This window comes from Oryx dammah, unplaced genomic scaffold (genome assembly GCF_014754425.2).
Source record: "Oryx dammah isolate SB20612 unplaced genomic scaffold, SCBI_Odam_1.1 HiC_scaffold_2, whole genome shotgun sequence".
Taxonomy (NCBI): Eukaryota; Metazoa; Chordata; class Mammalia; order Artiodactyla; family Bovidae; genus Oryx; species Oryx dammah.
The window spans coordinates 113,476,461-113,498,472 of record NW_024070186.1 but is presented as its reverse complement, the minus strand read 5'-3'; positions in this window follow the sequence as shown (position 1 = coordinate 113,498,472).

Here is a 22,012-nt window from a genome sequence, read left to right as displayed (position 1 = left end):
ACACAACTGAGTGGCTTTCACTTCCACTTTGGGTAGTAGTGTTATTTTCATAATATTGACTCTTCCAATCCAAGAACACGATGTATAATGCACACACATTCACACATATGTATTAAATATATGCAGCAGGCACTGTCCTAAGCTCTTTACAGATATCACCAGATTTAATTCTCAGCCTTATAAAGGTAGGCTTTCATATCTCCATTTTGTAAATGGAGAAACTAAGGTTCACAAAAGTAAAGTTCCCTCTCAGAACTCACAGAGGTCACATAACAAGTAGCTATTAGACCCAGAAGATGAATTCATTATGCTCTCAATCCCCACTAATACTATTTCCCTTAATATGGACAGAGTAAATATTAGAAAATGAGTGGTTATATCAAGCACTTGTCATCAACTCCATTTTGTACCTAAGGGAATGGGGATTTTTGTGTGTGTGTGTTTTTTGTTTTTTTTTTTTTTTTTTTTAATTTAGCTGCTCTGCACAGCTTGCAGGATCTTAGTTCCCTCACCAGGGATTGAGACTAGCCGCCCCCCCCCCCCCCCCCCGCCACCCACAGTGAAAGCTCCCACTGTTGTAGTGACTACTGGGCCACCAGGGAATTCCTGAAACTGGGATTTAGACAAGCTAAATGAGTTATCTAAGATCACAGAGTTTGTTAGAGGCCCAAACTGGGAAATTTTTACTTCAGTCTTCTATAATTCAAGAAATCCACAACATAGTAGTCACATAAAAAGGATAATACAATTTCTTTGTTCATCCAAGTTAGGGATAAAGTGGCTAGTATAAATGGGAAGGGTTTTCATTTTCTCCAGATAAAATATATAGACGAATTTTACTTTTTTTTTTCCTGTTTTGGTCCAAAGTCATTAGCTTAAAGTTCATATTTTAATAAGGAAATGCTTGCACACTTAAACATGCATGTAGAAACTGGCATTTTAATCCTCAAAAATTTTTATATAAAGGATTTCATAACAGCAAAGAAAAAAAGAAAGAAAAAAGAAAAAACCTTCCTCACTCAAGGTTTCTTTGTTAATGAGTCAAAATAGATAAAATCTAAAAGAGTTTCATTTCTGTGCTGGTCAGATCGTCACAATTTTCTTTCACTGTTTAAAGTCAGCCTTTCAGTCACAGTCTCTAAATGAAGTGTGGTTCTATCCTGAGCTTCTCAATATATAACCTCCTGGGAAGTACCTTGTACTGGGTTGCTAGAGGCTTTCTTGATTCAATTTTACATCTTCAATATACCTAACCTTCCCCTGATGAGCTAAAGGCCGTTTATAAAGTTACTGAAAACAGATTAGAATGAGCTCTTTCCTTTACTTACACCTTTTAAAGCTACCATTTTAGCAAGAATCTCCAAATTCTCTATTCATTATTCATTCATGGGTCCTCATTATTCTGAGAAACGGATCATCTGTTTTCATCTCCCTTCGTGGACTCTCCCCTTGCTCTCATGGGCCACACGAGGGGTTCACCACTGTTTCTAATGACACACAACACTCAGGTTTCTTCTCTCATCTTTACTCCCAGCCAGTGTTGTCTACCAGTGAATGATACTCACCTCAGTGTACCATGACCTCAGAAACCTGCCTACAACCACCTCCCTGCCTTCTGTTATGGTTATTCACCCTTCTGCTTCTTGTATTTATAGAGAAGGATATCTGTGCCTCTTCTGTAGTATGAATTTCTATTAAATTTGCTTGTGTGTCTGGAGCATGAACTCCGTAATGACAGAGATCTGTTTTTCATCCTTGCTTCCCCTGCACTAAGATCAGGGTCTGATGTGACATAGGCGGGTCTGTAGAACTATTGGATACAAATTGTTTGCTGGGCCAGTCCACTTCACTATGTTACATTCCTCCCAAACCTGTAGGAGGCAGGAAGAATAAAAGAAAGGCAGGCCCCGGCAAGGGCCGCAAAAGAAATTTATAATTATTGATAAACTGGATGCTATAAGGCATGAGACTCTAGAACAAGTCCAGAGGGAACAGTTCATAATCTTGAAAACAAGAAATGATCCTGGGGTCAGAAAACTGACCCCAGACTGTTTCTCAACTGGCCTCTCAGAGTCACATGTTTTACATATCTGGTGGAAAATCTATAGATAAGTATGTTAGTCTTAGTAACTGATTTGTTATGATAACTGTTTCCTAATTACTCAATGGTTAATGATCATTTTGTTCTTCCGCCCTGAAGGCCACATGAGTTATAGTTTAATTCCCGCATATTCTCTCATTCATGACTGTAAGTAAAATAAAGCTGGCTTGGATTCAGTTTCGGCACCTTCACCTTGGAGTGGTGTTAGTCCCCTGATCTTCGCTTTTCTCTGAATTCTTGTGTCTCGTTTCTCATTCTCTAGCAGCATCGCGCTTTTGAAAACCCTGCTTGTCGAGCTGATCTCGGCACAAACCAAAGCTTCTTAGTCTAATAGAAAGAGGGAAACTTGGGATCCATTCTCTGCTGCTGGTGCTGCTGTTAAGTCGCTTCAGTCATGTCCGACTCTTTGGGACCCCATGAATTGCACCAAGCCAGGCCTCCCTGTCCATCACCAACTCCCGGAGTTTGCTCAAACTCATGTCCATCGAGTTGGTGATGCCATCCAGCCATCTCATCCTCTGTCGTCCCCTTCTCCTCCTGCCCCCAATCCATCCCAACATCAGAGTCTTTTCCAATGAGTCAACTCTTTGCGTGAGGTGGCCAAAGTACTGGAGTTTCAGCTTTAGCATCAGTCCTTCCAAACAACACCCAGGACCGATCTTTAGAATGGACAGGTTGGATCTTCCTGCAGTCCAAGGGACTCTCAAGAGTCTTCTCCAACACCACAGTTCAAAAGCATCAATTCTTCAGCACTCAGCTTTCTTCACAGCCCAACTCTCACATCCATATATGACCACTGGAAAAACCATAGCCTTGACTTAGACGGACCTTTGTTGGCAAAGTAATGTCTCTGCTTTTTAATATGCTGTCTAGGTTGGTCATAACTTTCCTTCCAAGGAGTAAGTGTCTTTTAATTTCGTGGCTGAAATCACCATCTGCAGTGATTTTGGAGCTCCCAAAAATATAGTTTGCCACTAGTTACACTGTTTCCCATCTATTTGCCATGAAGTGATGGGGCCGGATGCCATGATTATTTAAACTTTCAGCATCTGTTTTCTGTGAGATTTTGGAAAAGTAATAAGTAGTGCATTGAAAATATATAAAATACCTATTGTTGTAACACAATGTTATACACATTGTAACACAATGTAACACAATTCAATGAAGTGTTACTATTATTATAATTATTTTGCTCTTGTGGCCCCTGATGGTCACATCCCTACTAAAGGTTGTGTGTGTGCACGTTATACACCTAGCTGGAGAGGACAACTCTCACCTGGTCAGCATGATGTGTTCTTTAGAAAATTTCCTAGCCCTCACTTCCCACTGGGATCGTTCATCAATCAATGCCACTGTTTAATCTTGCCATAATCCCTGTGCCCTTACTTCAGTGAGAGTCATAACCTATGGAGGTTATATTTTTCTTTCTTTGGAGATTTTTTGTTCTGACATGTTTGCTATTTTGTGGTGGTTTAATCACTAAGTCATGCCCAACCCTTGCAACCCCATGGACTGTAGCCTGCCAGGCTCCTCTGTCCATGAAATTTCCCAGGCCAGAATACTGGAGTGGGTTGCCATTTCCTTCTCCAGGGGATCTTCTCAACCCAGGGATAGAACATGGGTCTCCTGCATTGTAGGCGGATTCTTTACTGACTGAGCCACCAGGGAAACCTGTTTGCTTTTTTACACGAAAATATTCTGTACACTTATAAAAGAATCACATTTTAAAATATAGGAAATATTCTCTTTTTAGAACCAGCCCTTGAACACTCACTAAATGCTGAAACTTCAATTTTCTTATCATTAAAAATATATAGTAGCACTCTATGTATTAATATATATCTCCCTGTCATACAAAGTGAAGAAGTTTCTTTGCTTTGAACTGAGAGATACTTTAGTTAAAAGCATCAGTTGTTAGGAAACCTTACTTGCTTTCACAATACAAAGAACCATCTGGGCCTCCGGTAGTTAGAAGGTTTGATAACAGATCACTGGTTAAATGTTGAGTGCGAGAGAATGATCATTTATTGCAGCTGCTAGATCAGAGAAGAGTGTCTGTCATAAAACAGATAAGAAAACTCTAAGATCGAAGGTCTCTTCATCAGGACCCAGCTAGTATCGAGGCCAGCAGAATGTGGACCTAGGCCTGACTGACTAAAACCCTAGAATCTTGCACCTAAAGCCCGCGATCATTTTATCATTGCAGGATGCAGTGGGTGAATGATCCTTCTAACATGTTTTCCGGCTGCCATCCCTCCTACCACAAAGTACAAAACCTATAACCTCTTCCCCTTCTCATGCAATATAGGTAGCCCAATTTGTCGCTCTACTAGAACTACAGAAGAAAGGGAGGGCTTAAAAGAAATCATCCCCCCAAAAGAAATTTCCACCATCTCAAGAATATTTGGAGCTAATTGGAATCTAGAAAGGCAGGTGGTTTTTTGTACATCTGCAGATAACAGTGACCCTGGTAAACCATTTCCTAGAAATAATTTTTTGGTGGTTATCTGGAAGTGAGTGGTTTTGCTTGGTTGTGTTTTGTTTATGGATGGTTGGTTTAGGGAGGGATGAATAATTTTATAGTTACGGGATTAGGGTTAGAGTTAAACCCCCTCCTCAGGTTCGTCAGGCCAGTTGGAAGAAATGAGCTTGTCAGTTGCAGACAGTTATTTTCAGGCTGTAGAAACTGTAGAAGGAATTTGAGGCAATCCATTATTTTCCAGATCTGACGTTCCTCTGCCAAACTTCTTTCTGGCTAACACTCTAATTTCCCTTGGGCTTTTCCTTCTTTAACAAGATGTCTTTGTTTCGATTTAGCCTAGGACTAGACTGGGGTCTTAGGGAGGAAAAGACTTTAAACAATTTGCATTTGAAATGAGGAAGTGAAAAAAAAAAAAGAAACAAAAAACCAATGTTGTGGCAAAGGCAGCTGTTTCCTACAGAACCTTGATAACTTGCAGCTGTTCACTGTCTTTTGAAACCAGTGGAAACTGGCTTCCACCCTGGCCTTGCCTGCTGCTTCTCCAGCCTCCCTCACCTGTCCAATAGCTCTGACTTCCCCACTATCATTTCCCCTGCAAGGTGACATCCTGGGATACATGTATGAGCTCTGGTACAACTCAATCAGTTCTTCAATCACTTATAAGCAAAGTTATGCTTTTCTTACAATGGCGATGACAGATGACACTTTACAAATACTCCCTCGTTTAATCCTCAGAGTTCCCCAGCGAGGAAGACTGTATTATTATCTTCATTTCATCGAAGAGGAAAGCAAGACTTCAGCCTTGTGTCCAAGTTGTTTTTCTAACTCCAAGGTCTGCTATCTGAACCAAAGGGTTTCAAAATATCTTCCTATCAGCAGAGTGCTTGTCAGGAGCAGAGATTTCCAGGCAGCCAGCTCAGAGATCCTAACTGAGTAAATGTGGAGTGAAGCCCAGTAATCTGTTTTCAACAGACATCTCTGATGAAGGCAGGGTTTAAATCTTCCCAGTGAGCCTCTCCGTTTTTATATACCCTGCTTGGCACAGTCCCATCACATGTCTCATTTCTGATTAATCACTCCCTCTGGTTTCTCAGAGCACACAGGTCTCATGGACAGTACAGCAGGAACCACCGTGTGTGTTAAAATTAGCTGGTTTTATTTCTGTCTCCCTGACTAGCTGGGACCTACTTCATGTCCAGGATACTGTTTCTTTTTGACTTCCTCTTCCTGAATTGCTCCCTCCCTGATCTTTACATAGCTGGGTTCTCTTCATTACTGGGGCTTCAACTTAAAAGTTCCCTTCTCAGAGAACCTTTTATAATAATCTTAAGAATTTAAGTCAGAAGCCCACTAGTAATTCACTGTTGTATCACTCAACTTTCATGCAGCGTGGAGCAAAGGGCTTGGCATAGTAAGTGTTCAGTTAGAATTCTTGATAGATTATCCAAAGGTAAATTAAGTGCATTCTTAGGGCACCAGGAGAAGAGGTACCCTATTTTTCTTTTTAATAGAGGTTGGCATATAATTATATTTTTAAACTTTAGAAGTCAAGTGCCCAAAACAAAAACAGGCTCTTGCTGATCTCTTCCACTTATATTATGGCTTAGAATTATTTTATATTGAATTATTTATTGAAAATGAGCTCTGTAGCATGTGGGGCCTTTGAGTCTCTAAAGGCTTTAACCTGGCACTGGTATATATTTAATATATTTGTCTTCCAAAACATTTTGAAAATAAATTTGGCAGATATTATTATCCAGTCCCATGTTGAAGAGCACACTGCTCTCCCCAAATCTTCATGTGTTCACCAACCAGGAGGCTCTCTGAACCCTGTCTTGTTGGGCTTTTACAGTAGGCACGATTGATTAAATGATTGGCCAATGGTTGATTAAATGACTTAATTCACCCTCCAGTCTCTCTCCCCTTCGGGGAGGTCTGGGAATGAATCTGAAAGTTCCATCCCTCTAACCACAGAGTCAAACACCCTCTTCCAACACCATACGAGAAAACTCTACACATGGACATCACCAGATAGTTAATACCGAAATCAGATTGATTATATTCTTTGCAACCAAAGATGGAGAAACTCTATACGGTCAGCAAAAACAAGACTGGGAGCTGACTGTGGCTCAGATCATGAACTCCTTATTGCCAAATTCAGACTTAAATTGAAGAAGATAGGGAAAACCACTGGACCATTCAGGTATGACCTAAATCAAATCCCTTATGATTATACAGTGGAAGTGAGAAATAGATTTAAGGGCCTAGATCTGATAGACAGAGTGCCTGATGAATTATGGACGGAGGTTTGTGACACTGTACAGGAGACAGGGATCAAGACCATCCCCAAGAAAAGAAATGCAAAAAAGCAAAATGGCTGTCTGAGAAGGACTTACAAATAGCTGTTGAAAAAATGAGAAGTGAAAGGCAAAAGAGAAAAGGAAAGATATACTCAGTTGAATGCAGAGTTCCAAAGAGTAGCACGGAGAGATAAGAAAGCCTTCCTTGGTGATCAGTGCAAAGAAAACAATAGAATGGGAAAAACTAAAGAGCTCATCAAGAAAATTAAAGATACCAAGGGAACATTTCATGCAAAAATGGGCTCAATAAAGGACAGAAATGGTAGGGACCTAACAGAAGCAGAAGATATTAAGAAGAGGTGGCAAGAATACACAGAAGAACTGTGCAAAAAAAGATCTTCATGACCCAGATAATCACGATGGTGTGATCACTCACCTAGAGCCAGACATCCTGGAATGTGAAGTAAAATGAGTCTTAGGAAGCATCATTGCAAACAAAGCTGGTGGAGGTGATGGAATTCCAGTGGAGCTATTTCAAATCCTGAAAGATGATGCTGTGAAAGTGCTGCACTCAATATGCCAGCAAATTTGGAAAACTCAGCAGTGGCCACAGGACTGGAAAAAGTCAGTTTTTATTCCAATCCCTAAGAAACACAATGCCAAAGAATGCTCAAACTACCACACAATTGCACTCATCTCACATGCTAGCAGGAGAAGGCAATGGCACCCCACTCCAGTACTCTTGCCTGGAAAATCTCATGGATGGAAGAGCCTGGTAGGCTGCAGTCCATGGGGTCACTAAGAGTTGGACAAGACTGAGCAACTTCACTTTCACTTTTCACTTTCATGCATTGGAGAAGGAAATGGCAACCCACTCCAATGTTGTTGCCTGGAGAATCCCAGGGACGGTGGAGCATGATGGGCTACTGTCTATGGGGTCGCACAGAATCGGACACGACTGAAGCAACTTAGCAGCAGCAGCAGCACATGCTAGCAAAGTAATGCTCAAAATTCTCCAAGCCAGGCTTCAACAGTACATGAATGGTGAACTTCCAGATGTTCAAGCTGGATTTAGAAAGCCAGAGGAACCAGAGATCAAATTGCCAACATCCATTGGATCATCGAAAAAGCAAGAGAGTTCCAGAAAAAACATCTATTTCTGCTTTATTGACTATGCCAAAGCATTTGACTGTGTGGATCACAATAAACTGCAGAAAATTCTTTAGGAAATGGGAACACCAGACCACCTGACCTGCCTCTTGAGAAACCTGTATGCAGGTCAGGAAGCAACAGTTAGCAGTGGACATGGAACAACAGACTGGTTTCAAATAGAGAAAGGAGTATGTATATTTTCACCCTGCTTATTTAATTGATACGCAGAGTACTTCGTGAGAAATGCTGGGCTGGATGAAGTACAAGCTGGAATCAAGATTGCTGGGAGAAATATCAATAACCTCAGAAATGCAGATGACACCATCCTTATGGTAGAAAGTAAAGAGGAACTAAAGAACCTCTTGATGAAAGTGAAAGAGGACAGTGAAAAAGTTGGCTTAAGCTCAACATTCAGAAAACGAAGATCATGGCATCTGGTCCCATCACTTCATGGCAAATAGCTGGGGAAACAGTGGAAACAGTGACAGACTTTATTTTGGGGGGCTCCAAAATCATTACAGATGGTGATTGCAGCCATGAAATTAAAAGATGGTTGCTCCTTGGCAGGGAAGTTATGACCAACATGCTGCTGCTGCTGCTGCTAAGTTGCCGCAGTCGTGTCCGACTCTCTGCGACCCTATGGATAGCAGCTCACCAGGCTCCTCTGCCCACAGAATTCTCCAGGCAAGAATACTGGAGTGGGTTGGCATTTCCTTCTCCGTATGACCAACCTAGACAGCATACCAAAAAGCAGAGACATTACTTTGCCAACAAAGGTCTGTGTAGTCAACACTATGGTTTTTCTAGTAGTCATGTTTGGATGTGAGAGTTGGATTATAATGAAAGCTGAGTGCCGAAGAATTGGTGCTTTTGAACTGTGGTGTTGGAGAAGACTCTTGAGAGTCCCTTGGACAGCAAGGAGATCCAACCAGTCCATTCTAAAGGAAATCAGTCCTGAATATTCATTGGAAGGACTGATGCTGAAGCTGAAACTCCAATATTTTGTCCACCTTATGCGAAGAACTAACTCATTGGAAAAGACCCTGATGATGAGAAAGATTGAAGGTGGGAGAAGGGGACGACAGAGGGTGAGATGGTTGGATGGCATCATTGACTCAATGGAGATGAGTTTTGGTAAACTCTGGTAGTTGGTGATGGACAGGGAGGCCTGGCGTGCTGCAGTCCATGGGGTCGCAAAGAGTTGGACACAACCGAGTGACTGAACTGAACTGAACCACAGAGTTGGTTCCCCTGACAACCAGCCCCTGTTCTTCGGTTAGGTGCAAAATTCACCTCCTTAACAACAAAAGATGCGTTTGTCACTCTAATCACTTACGAAATTTGTGCCAGAAATGAGTACTGAGACCAAATATATAGTTCTTATTATAAATCACAATGTCACACTAGTCAGTGAGGCCCCAAATGCAAGAGCATCAAAAGTACAGAAAATATAAGAAAATATAGTTTATTTTGTTTAGTCCTGTAAACTCCCAAAAGATGATTGAAACATAGTTGCAGGTTTCTGGAAATCTTCACTTTCTAACTGGAAGAGTGCCTGAGAGAAGTGGAAACACCTTTTCTTTTTCCATTGTCTTAGACTCTGTAATTAAAATTTGACTTGACATTCTTCCTTAGACTTGGGGTTGACAGACCAAATTTCCCTGCTCTGTCCAGTTTTAAAAGAAAAGATTCTTGTAAATGTGCTGTACTTTACAGATATATTCTTAGTAAACTTTGGCAAGGATGTGGCTCAGAATGAAACTACAATATTTAGCTGTAAATGCAGACTGAGGCCCTGTAACATAGTGGAAGAAAAGCTATGTGAGAAGAGAAAACATGCACTGTTATCACTGGTGAGCTGATCCTTTCCGGAACCTAAAACTGGGCCAGGAAACTGTTTCAACTCATCCCAATTGAAAAGGAGAATGAGATGGATGGGATAAAACAGAAAATGGAGAAGTGAGAGGCTTAAGGAGATTGTAAGGGTATTTAGGAATATATGGTCCCAAAAAGACATTTATCAGAAATCAAAGGGACAATTCTCTCTTCCACATGAGGGGAATCATCTTTTGCTGCTGTTGGCATATTTTTCTGAGTATCTCTTGGCTGAATTTTCAAAATAGCAGAAGAATCAGTTTATCAATATATAGTGGGTTTAGTGCATTACTTAGAAATGTTGATATCATAGACTCTTAGACATATACATTTTAGGAATTAGAAAATTAATCCCATATATATGCAGAAACTGATTCTGAAAACAGTTACATTGTTAATACAGTCAAGTTATTCCGTTGCTAGACACCATGTGGTGTTAATTTGAATGGCTGGATAAGTATACTGCCCTTTAAAGAAATGCGTGTGTGCTAAGTTGCTTCAGTTGTGTCCGACTCTTTGCGATCACATGGCCTGTAGTCCGCCAGGCTCCTCTATCTGTGGGATTCTCCAGCCATGAATACTGGAGTGGGTTGCCATGCCCTTCTCCGGGGGATCTTCCTGACCCAGGGATCGAACCTGCAGCTCTTACATCTCCAGCATTGGCAGGTGGGTTCTTTACCACTAGTGCCACCTGGGAAGCCCCTTTAATGACATGGTTTGGTCCAAAAGATGAAATTAAAGATAAGTAGAGAAAAAATGAACCAAGAAACATGTCTAACAGAATTTTCCACCTGGAAATCAAGTCAGTAATCTTGATTTAAAATTAGTTCTCAAAGCCTGCATTTTTATAAATTCTATAGGGGGACCATGAAGGGAAAGGCTACCCACTCCAGTTTTCTGGCCTAGAGAATTCCATGGACACATGGGGTCACAAAGAGTCGGACACGACTGAGCGACTTTCACTCATTCACTCACTCAAAGAGGGTCCATGGTTATTTTCTGATGAGAAACTGGATTGTCAGCATACTAGAATGCTATTGTACTGCAAGGTGCTTTTCAGGCTGTAAGATGAAAAATGTGACTGACTTTAACACTGAGTGTATTTTAATATATTACATATTAATATAATAAACGGCTTGCACAATTCAGTAAATTAACTTCACAACAATTCCAGAGTTGGATAATTTAGCAGCTGGTCCACCTCATGAAGGATCCCTCCTTTCTGTCTTCTTGTTCTGCCATCTCCAGATGCTAACTTCATGGCTCATTCCTGGAAGAAAGACAGAACACTCACTTTTTTCATTTACCTTCTGAAGAGATAAGGAAAATTTTCCAAAAGCATGCCTGTTCTTGACCTCCTCAACCACAGTGGTTACCATGGTTGGTTCAAGCCAATCCTGATTTACACCCCTTGGGGCTGGAAAAACTCCAATCTCCCTTAAAGTTTATGGCCCATTGAGTTCTCAAAATACTGGGGGTTTTGTTGACAAGAGAGCAGGGGAAAATGGATTTCAGACCAACCATTCCTTCAAGAAGGCAGTGTGTCTGACAGTCAGTGGGGCACAAAGAAGGGTTTGTATCACTCCTTCTCCCACCATTTATATCAGCTTCTCCCTGATAGCTCAGTTGGTAAAGAATGCAATGCAGGAGACCCCAATTTGATTCCTGGATTGGGAAGATCCCCTGGAGAAGGGAACGGCTACCCACTCCAGTATTCTGGCCTGGAGAATTCCATGGGGTTGCAAAGAGTTGGACACAACTGAGAGACTGTCACTTTTTCCCACCCCTTTATAAAAAGGAATCCTTCACTTAGGCTTGGTTATTTTTCTGGATAGAAGTAAAATAAATAATTTCTTTCTGTTGCTTTAACTGCAAAAGGATTTAAATGCAGCTCTCATGTGACTCTGATCCCTATTCCTGAAGCTACTAAGCTTAAATCCCTCAATCTGCTCAGCCAGTCCTTGTGGTTTCCAAACCCTTCACTATGTCTTCTCACTACATGTTCTTTATTTCTCGCTGATGAACCAGGAGAAACGCAACTTTCAAGACCTATCTCTGGAGAGCCTTTTCAAATTCCTTGTGGTCATTCTGCACCCGCTTCTCTGGTGGTGTCCTCTCACACCTCCTCAGTACCCACATATACTGAACTCTACACACAGTCATTATGCCAAAGGCTTCATCGAGCGTCTCACTTAGCCTTCACAGGAACCCTATGGAACAGTTAAAATTTTACCTCAGTTTCAGAAGTGACAACACTGAGACACAGAGAGGTTAAGTCATTTGTGAGGTCACACAGTATATAAATGGTGAGACCCGGCTTCAAAACCAGATGATTAGACTCCAGGGTCCTGGCTCATGAGCGTTGGATTCTACAGCCTCCTATGCTCTTATCTCCAGAGTTGTTCTCGCCAAGTGACTGGAACATAGTGAACACTTTACAAATGTTTGCTAAATGAATGATTGACAATTTTTGTCTTCTGTAGAGTATCATTTATTATGTGATGCCTGATATTGAAAACACTGCTCCAAATGGTTTTTGACCAGAACAAAATAAGTGGCACATGTGGGAAGCCAGATAATGCTCCCTCCCAAAATTGTCTATATCCTAATCCCCAGAAGCTGTGAATGCTGTGCTACAGTCCATGGGGTAGCAAAGAGTCAGACATGACTAAAATCACTCACTCAGTGACAGCTAGCAGTCCTCTAGTCCTCTTGATGTTTGGCACTTTGAGTTTTCAGACTACAGACAGATTAATCTACGAATCTAGATGCTCTCTTCTCATTTTTTAAAGGCTCTTAGTTGGCATCTGCCCCCCTCATGTTGCTCAAACCTTCTGGATTGTCACCACCATCCTATGCCTGTTGTTTGCACTCACTGATGCTGCTACCTTAGAAGTTTGTTTCCCAAGAGGCCCATTCACAAGAAAAAAAACAAATTCCCCCACAGCCTTGGGACTGTGTTCTCATCACAGAATCCAACATTATGCATTTGGATGTAGTTAGAAATTGTTTTTAATCTAAATTTCTAAAACATCTGTGTATGAGAGAGAAAATTTATGTGAAGTTAAACTATAAAACACCTTTAAAGTATTTTGAATACTGACAATCAGTGATAGAAGTTCTGACCTCAAGCTAATAGATCTTTGCATTTATTAAATAGGATATAAAATATTTATTGCATGGCATCACTGACTCAATGGACATGAGTTTGGGTAAACTCCGGGAGCTAGTGATGGACAGGGAGGCCTGCTGTGCTATGGTCCATGGGGTTGCAAAGAGTCGGACACAACTGAGTGACTGAACTGAACTGAAAATATTTATTATTGTCTTGCCTACCTATCTACATTTGTGTTTTGTTAAGAACCTTGTTATTCCTCCTATGAATCAGAAAAATCATCTTTCTCACATTCCTTTAATAAAGTCTTTAACTTGGGAAGTTGGTATATTTAATTCCCTAAACCATTTTTGAAGTGGCATCAGCTACTTCTGGAAACCTATTAGAAATAAAAATTCTCAGGCCACACTCTAGTCCCACAGAATTAGAAACCCTGAAGTGGGGGTGACAATCTGGAGCAATAATTAGGCTATTGAGCTATGTTAGGTGGCCAGGGTCACAGTGTAAGAACTCTAAAGCTCTTTTAGGAAAAGTCATTCATATTTCAGTGGCTAAGAAACTTGGGTAAGATTGTCTTCTGGCAAATTCTAAGGATGTGCATGTCATTTTAAGCAAACACTAGAAAAGAAAAATCTTCAGGAAAAAATAGACCAGGGAGATTATTTTTTGCATAAAGCAAGTTTCTAAAGTTATCTTTCCAAGTTCTCCCAGGAAGTTGTTTCCTCTAGTTTCCACCAGGCTGTTTATGTCCAGCAGTTACAATACCCTGATAAACAGTCTACATGTCTGCTCATTTGCAATCATCATCAAGTTGGGAACTCTGTCCATTCACCACTGTATTCTTTGAACTTAACCAATGTATAACACAGAATCTCAGAAAGTGTTTGTAGTCTGAAACTTATTAGCCTATTTCCCTCATATCACTTCTCAAGGCAGGAACTCCAGTGTCTAGGATTCTATATGTTTAATGCCTCTGTTGTCATTGTGCTGGGCTTACAGTAGGTTCTCAATAAACCTGTAAATGAATAAATCAATGAAACCCTGATTGTTCACTTGCTGTCATGTCCAACTCTTTGCGAATCCCATGAACTGCAGTACGCCGGGCTTCCCTGTCCTTCACTTTCTCCTGGGGTTTGCTCAAACTCATATCCACTGAGTCAGTGATGCAATCTAAACCATCTCATCCTCTACCACCCCTTCTCTTCGTGCCCTCAATCTTTCCCAGCATCAGAACTGACTGGTGTGACCTCCTTGCAGTCTAAGCGACTCTCAAGAGTCTTCTCCAGTACCGCAGTTTGAAAGCATCAATTCCTCCATGCTCTGCCTTCTTTATGGTCCAGCTCTCACATCCATACATGATTACTGAGAAAACCATAGTTTTAACTAGATGGACCTTTGTTGGCAAAGTGATGTCTTTTCTTTTTAATCCTCCGTCTAGTTTGTCATAGTTTTCCTGCCAAGAAGCAATCATCTTTTAATTTCATGACTGCAGTCACCATCCATAGTGATTTTAAAGCCCGAGGAGAGGAAATCTGTCACTGCTTCTGCCTTTTTCCTTCTATTTGCCATTAAGTGATGGAACTGGATGCTGTGATCTTAGTTTTTTTAATATTGAGTTTTAAGCCAGCTTTTTCACTCTCCTTTTCACCTTCATCAAGAGGCTCTTTAGATCCTCTTTGCTTTCTGCCATTAAAGTGATATCATCTGCATATCTGAGGTTGTTGATATTTCTCCTGTCAATCTTGGTTCCAGCTTGTAACTCATCATGCCTGGCATTTTGCATGATGTGCTCTGTATATAAGTTAAATAAGCAGGGTGACAATAAACAGCCTTGACCAACTCCTTTCTCAGTCTTGAACCAGTCAGTTGTTCCATGTAAGGTTCTGACTGTTGCTTCTTGAGCCGCAAACAGGTTTCTCAGGAAACAGTTAAGATGGTCTGGTAGTCCCATCTCTTTAAGAGTTTTCCACAGTTTGTTATGATTCACACAGTCAAAGGCTTTAGCATAGTCAATGGAACAGAAGCAGGTGTTTCCTGGAATTCCCTTGCTTTCTTTATGATCCAGCAAATGTTGGCAATTTAATCTCTGGTTCCTCTGCCTTTTCTAAACCCAGTTTGTATATCTGGAAGTTCTTGATTCAAGTACTGCTGAAGCCTAGCTTGAAGGTTTTGAGCATAACCTTACGAGCAGGGGAAGTGAGTACAACTGTCTGGTAGTCTGATCATTCTACAGTCCTTTCCTTCTTGGGAACTGGGATGAAGATTGACCTTCTCCAGTCCTGTGGCCACTGCTGGGTTTTCCAAATTTGTTAATGCATTGAGTGCAGCACTTTACTAGCATCATCTTTTAGGATTTTAAATAGCTCTGGTGGGACTCCATCACTTCCACTAGCTGAGTCCCTTTTAATTCAAAAATTGAGAATAATAGAAACCCCAAAACACCATCACTATCAGGGTTCTGATGAAAATGGTGTACAATCACCCTTTACAGCAGAGTTTTTATCGTCACTTCTCAGAAAAACTACTGGAGGAGGGTCAAGTATTCCAAGTATTTTGATATGCTTCTAAGCAAGTTTCTACTGCATGTAAAAAATCCTAAAACATATTTTGAAATTTTGGTTACAAATAAATAGGTGCTTATTGTGAAAATGAAACATTCATAAATTTATAATTTAGAAAGAAAAGTCCTCCATGAATGCATCCTCCAGAGGTGGTTCATGTTCATGGCTGCTGTGTATCCCCTTAGACACCTTCTGTTAGTGTTCTAACATAAGCTTTTTATAACCATCATTATTTCTATTACTTTTTTTTTTAACATCTCACAATAACAGGATCCTACTAGGCAACCTGTTTAGCAATTTGCTCTTTAAATTTAATAATATCTTGGACACTACTCCAAGTTATTAGATGCAGGACTAGCTCATGGTTTTAGTGATTACACAGAAATCTCTTGTATATGTGATCCCTACAACTCCAATCCCTTAGCAATGGCTGTTTGAGTCATTCTGATATTTCTTCATTATATTTAATAAGCAATAAGAAAGAAGAAAGTGAAGTTCACTCAGTTGTGTCCAACTCTTTGCGGCCCCATGGACTGTAGCCTACCAGGCTCCTCTGTCCATGGGATTTTCCAGGCAAGAGTACTGGAGTGGGCTGCCATTAATAAGCAATATCTAAATGGCAATTCTTAAACACAACTTTGCATAACTATGTAAGGTATCTACAACAGAAGTTTCTATCAGTGGAATTGCTACAATAAAGTATACATTGTACACATAAAGTGTAAATAATGTATACATAAAGTGTACATAATGTATACATAAAGTATACATTCTACAGTAAAGTATCCATGTTTAAAATTATAATTGACTTTACTAAAATATCCTTTGGAAAAACCTCACCAGTTTGCATTTGCACCAAAAGCACAAGAAATTATCTTTACACTGTTTTAATCACGATTTTCACCAATAAGTACAAATGATATATAACTTTAAATTTGATTAGTGAAGTCAAGACTCTTCAAATTTACTAGAATGTAAGCTCCAAGGAGGCAGAAATTACTGTTTCCTTCACTGCTATTAATATATACATGTTTAGAATGGTATCTGGCACATAGTAGGCATACATATTTGTTTAATTAAGTAATGTTTATTTTTCTCCTCAGAGTGCTGGTTTTTCCATGTAGTTTCCCTATTTTTCTACTAAATTTTATTTATTTATTTATTTTTGCCTCCTAAGAGCTCTTGGCATAATAAGAGAAACCATTTGATATATGCTGCAAGTATTTTTTCCCAGCTTGTCTTTTTATTTTTTGGCGTATTTTATATTTAGAAACTACATTTTTGTGAAGTCAAATGTATTAACCTTTTTCTTCAAGTTTCTTTCATGCCTAGTTTTTCCCACTTCAAAATAAAAGCAAGATTCACATAGATTTTCCTCTTGTTCTTTCAACGTGGGCTTAAGGGTTTTATTTTTGTTTTCATCTGATATTTTTATCTGGTCTCTATTGATTGGAAAAACACATTGTATAGAATAAAGAGCACATAGGTAAGGAATCACCAAGTTAAAGAATTCAAATTTGTACCTAAACACGGATGCATTTTCATTTGGCATCCTTTTTTATTCTCTTTCCCAAACACAAATAACTTTGTTAGTGTCTTTTTAAAAATTACAAATATTACTCATATACATTATAAATATCACAAGTTAGAAACATTTAGAGTATACAGCAAAAAATCCCCCTTCCCTTTCTTTCTCTGCCACTGTAATTCTAGAAGAAATCTCTCTCAATATTTTGTCGTGTAGTCTTTAGGACCTTTTCTTACGTACTCACAAATATATACACACATCAGTGATGCTTTATTTTTCTGCTTCATATAAATGAATTGCACAATATGTTTTATGAATGTAGAACTTCTAAAGCCAATATAATAGCTGTCATCTTATTAGTGTATGTATATGCAGATTTCTAATAGCTTTGCAAGAGTTGCATTCATTTTTCCAGGCCAGAATACGGAAGTGGGTAGCTGTTCCCTTCTCCAGGGTATCTTCCCAGCCCAGGGATTGAATCCAGGTCTCCCACATTGCAGGCAGATTCTTTACCAGCTGAGCCACAAAGGAACCCCAAGAACACTAGAGTGGGTAGCCTATCCCTTCTCCAGTGGATCTTCCCAACCCAGGAATCAAATTGGGGTCTTCTGCACTGCCCACAGATTCTTTACCAACTGAGCTATCAGAGAAACCCAGGATATACTACCATAATATAATTAATCACTTTCTATTCTTTCTATTATTTTCCTGTTTTAAAACATTACAAGTAATGGTTCTGTGACCAACCCCATATATATTTTTATGTTCCTATGTAATTATTTCTGCAGGATGGAATCTTAAAACATGAAATTGCTGATTTGAAAGGAACATGCATTTACAGCAGACTAGAGTTTGGGAAACACAGAGAAGCCTTTGTGCCACTCATAGCCCACTGTAATGACCCCACCTTGCACTCTGCTTCAGAAGTGCTATGGAAAATATTTTCTTTTAAGCATAAATTTTTGAACATAAAAATATATTTAATTATTTGAGTGTACGTTTATGTACACTTTGCCCAGCAATTCCACTTTTAGGGATCCATCCTATAGCAACACTCCCATGAAATGAAGTAGCAAAAGTTCAGCTCTGTAAACCAATTATGAGAGAAGGGTGTTAGTTTAAAATGTCATAATTTTTATCATTAATGGGCTAAGAGCTCTGAGTGAAGTGACCTGTATATTTTGCTTGAATTATCAGTCACAGGACTGGAAATTAGCAGAGCATCTTCATAGAGAGATGAGGAGGGGGCATATCTGCTAGGACAGTGGACGAGGCATTGAATGCTTCTCAGAATTGAACAAGAGTGCTGAGCAAGCTGCTCCACTGCCCTACAGAACTCCGGGGGGTGTCCTACTATTTTGGGGGAGGGGCAGTCCTGCCATCAGGGGGTGCTGTGAAGGGAGCTACCCAGCAATCAGGAAGGCCACCCTCTTCATTGGTGGGGTAACTGGGAGTTGGTTGAGAGATCTCAGGTCCTTTCTCTTCTGATCTTCATTGATAAATCACTTGGCTTGAGGCCAGAACTATCTTGCAGGGAGAAAAGGAACTTTAACAAGGGTTTTGAAATTCAAATCCCAACAACTTTTTACATCTGATCAGTTCAGTTCAGTTTAGTCGTTCAGTTCTGTCCGACTCTGCGACCTCATGGACTGCATCACACCAGGCCTCCCTATCCATCACCAACTCCAAGAGGTTACTCAAACTCATGTCCGTTGAGTTTGCGATGCCATGCAACCATCTCACCCTCTGCCATCCCCTTCTCCTCCTGCCTTCAATCTTTCCCAGCATCAGGGTCTTTTCAAATGAGTCAGTTCTTCCCATCAGGTGGCCAAAGTATTGAAGTTTCAGCTTTAGCGTCAGTCCTTCCAATGAATATTCAGGACTGATTTCCTTTAGGATTGACTGGTTGGATCTCTTTGCAGTCCAAGGGGCTCTAAAGAGTCTTCTCCAACACCAGAGTTCAAAAGCATCAAATTTTTGGAGCTCAGCTTTCTTTCTAGTCCAACTCTCACATCCATACATGACCACTGGAAAAACCATAGCTTTTTTGCATGCTGATGTCCTGTGCTCTAGTTTTAAATGGGTTGTCTTATTTTTTTTGATCCATAGAAATTCTTAATCTTTTTTCTTAATTCTTAATTTATTCTGGATATTGACCATTTTAAATAATATAATATCATTTTCCATCAGCTGTCTTAATTGTTCCTCCCACCATATAGATACTGACATGCTCCTGTGCTTAGAACACTTTGAGGCTCAGTTCCACCCTCCTCTGCTAGGTTGTCGAAGGAGAGTAAATGCAGTCCCTGATAACTACTGAGCCACTAAGACCTCTGAAACCTTGACAGGACTATCACAATCAGGAGACACTTCATTTATGAGGTGGCAAATAAGCTTTCTGGTAGACTTGAATTCCTTTTTCACACACTCATAATTCTGGGGAAAACAATACAATGCCTATTTATGTATGCAAACATGTAGCTGATACCCTGCTCTGGAATAGGGACGTTGGAGAAGTTAGCATTCTACTTGAGAGTACTAACTGCCATTTTCTACATCTCTGGCAGAGTCATAGCTCTAAGTTAAGATTTACACTCCTTGCACACTGGTTTATTATTTTTGAGATCCACATATCCTTGAATTCTTTATCTTTTTGGCTGCACCAGGTAGTGTGATAGGTCTTAGTTCCCTGTGCTCAGTCCTTGGTCGGCTTTGACTCTTTGCAACCCCATGGATTGTAGTCCACTAGGTTCCTCTGTCCATGGAAGTCTCCAGGCAAGAATACTGGAGTGGGGTGCCATTACCTGCTCCAGGGGATCTTCCCAGGGTGGAACCTATGTCTTTTACATCTCCTGCACTGGTAGGCGGATTTTTTTTTTACCACTGTGACAAATAATTGCTTGTAGGAGATAAAACCACAGGATAGTCAGAAGACAGAGCTGGCAGGATCTTTACTTAGAGTTGGAGGAAGGACTGTATGTTGGTTAAGTTCAGTCTTGAGCCAGGTACTGTTTAAAACTGAATCCCCCAAGCCTTGAGAATGTTCAGTTCAGTTCAGTTGCTCAGTTGTGTCCTACTCTTTGCAACCCCATGGATTGCAGCACACCAGGCCTCCCTGTCCATCACCAACTCCCCAGGACTGATTTCCTTTAGGAAGGACTGGTTGGATATCTTTGCAGTCCAAGGGACTCTCTTCTCCAACAACACAGTTCAAAAGCATCAATTCTTCAGTGCTCAGCTTTCCTTATAGTCCAACCCTCACATCCATACATAACCATTGGAAAAACCATAGCTTTGACTAGACGGACCTTTGTGAGCAAAGTGATGTCTTTGCTTTTTAATATGCTGTTTAGGTTGGTCATAACTTTTCTTTCAAAGAGCAAGCGTCTTTTAATTTCATGGTTGCACTCACCATCTGCAGTGATTTTGGAGCCCCCCCACCCCGAATAAAGTCTCTCACAGTTTCCACTGTTCCCCATCTATTTGCCATGAAGTGATGGGACCAGATGCCATGATCTTAGTTTTCTGAATGTCGAGTTTTAAGCCAACTTCTTTACTCTCCTCTTTCACTTTCATCAAGAGGCTTTTTAGTTCTTCACTTTCTGCCATAAGGGTGGTGTCATCTGCATGTCTAAGGTTATTGATATTTCTCCTGGCAATCTTGATTTCAGCTTGTGCTTCATCCAGCCCAGCATTTCTCATGATGTACTCTGCATGTAAGTTAAATAAGCAGGGTGACAATATACAGCCTTGACATACTCCTTTCCCTATTTAGAACCAGTCAGTTGTTCCATATCTGGTTGTAACTGTTGCTTCCTTCATACAGATTTCTCAAGAGGCAGGTCAGGTGGGCTGGTATTCTCATCTCTTGAAGAATTTTCCACAGTTTATTGTGATCCATACAGTCAAAGGCTTTGGCATAGTCAATAAAGTAGAAATAGATGTTTTTCTGGAACTCTCTTGCTTTTTCCATGATCCAGCAGATGTTGACAATTTGATCTCTGATTCCTCTGCCTTTTTAAAAACCAGCTTGAATATCTGGAAGTTCACGGTTCATGTATTGCTGAAGCCTGGCTTGGAGAATTTTGATCATTACTAGTGTGTGAGTTGAGTGCAATTGTGTGGTAGTTTGAGTATTCTTTGGCATTGCCTTTCTTTGGGATTGGAATGAAAACTGACCTTTTCCAGTCCTGTGGCCCCTGCTGAATTTTCCAAATTTGCTGGCATATTGAGAATGTTAAAAACATCCCCCCCCCATAAACTTAAAAGAGGATATTGTGTGAAAGAGGTCTCTTGTCACTTTGTATCTCCAGTCCTGGGGTTCATCTACTATGATCTGATGTGACCTGCTGAGAGCATGCCCCTACAAGCAGGTCTCTTCTGCATAAACAGTCCTATGTCAATCATGCCAAGAAAGCCTGTGCTTGGGCTAGGGTGTGAGAATTTGGAAGGCAGATCATATATTGGGGTCAGGAAGAAATACTACTTTCTTGAACTTGACTCTAGACTGTGATTCTCCAGACTGCCGAATGGCATTCCAGGGTGGTGTGGGGAACCTGGCTTTCACCGGTCCCTGGATACCCTGGGATACAGCCCATCCAAGAATGTCATTTTAATTCAAAGAGATCACACCATGTATAATCAAAAAACAAACCTACCAAACTGGGCAAACCCTATGTGTTTAGAATAGAGGACTGCCTCTTCCCTTAGCACATGACTTTGCAGATTCAAGAATCCTAGGAAAGGGACTTTCCTGGCAGTCTATTGGTTAAGACCTTTTACTGTATTTTTTACTTTTATTGTACACTGCCTAAATATTATGATTTCAAGGACCTTTAAAAGACCCTGCATGTCCCAATAGTTCTCTATTTCCTGGCCCTTCCCCTCCCACTTTATTA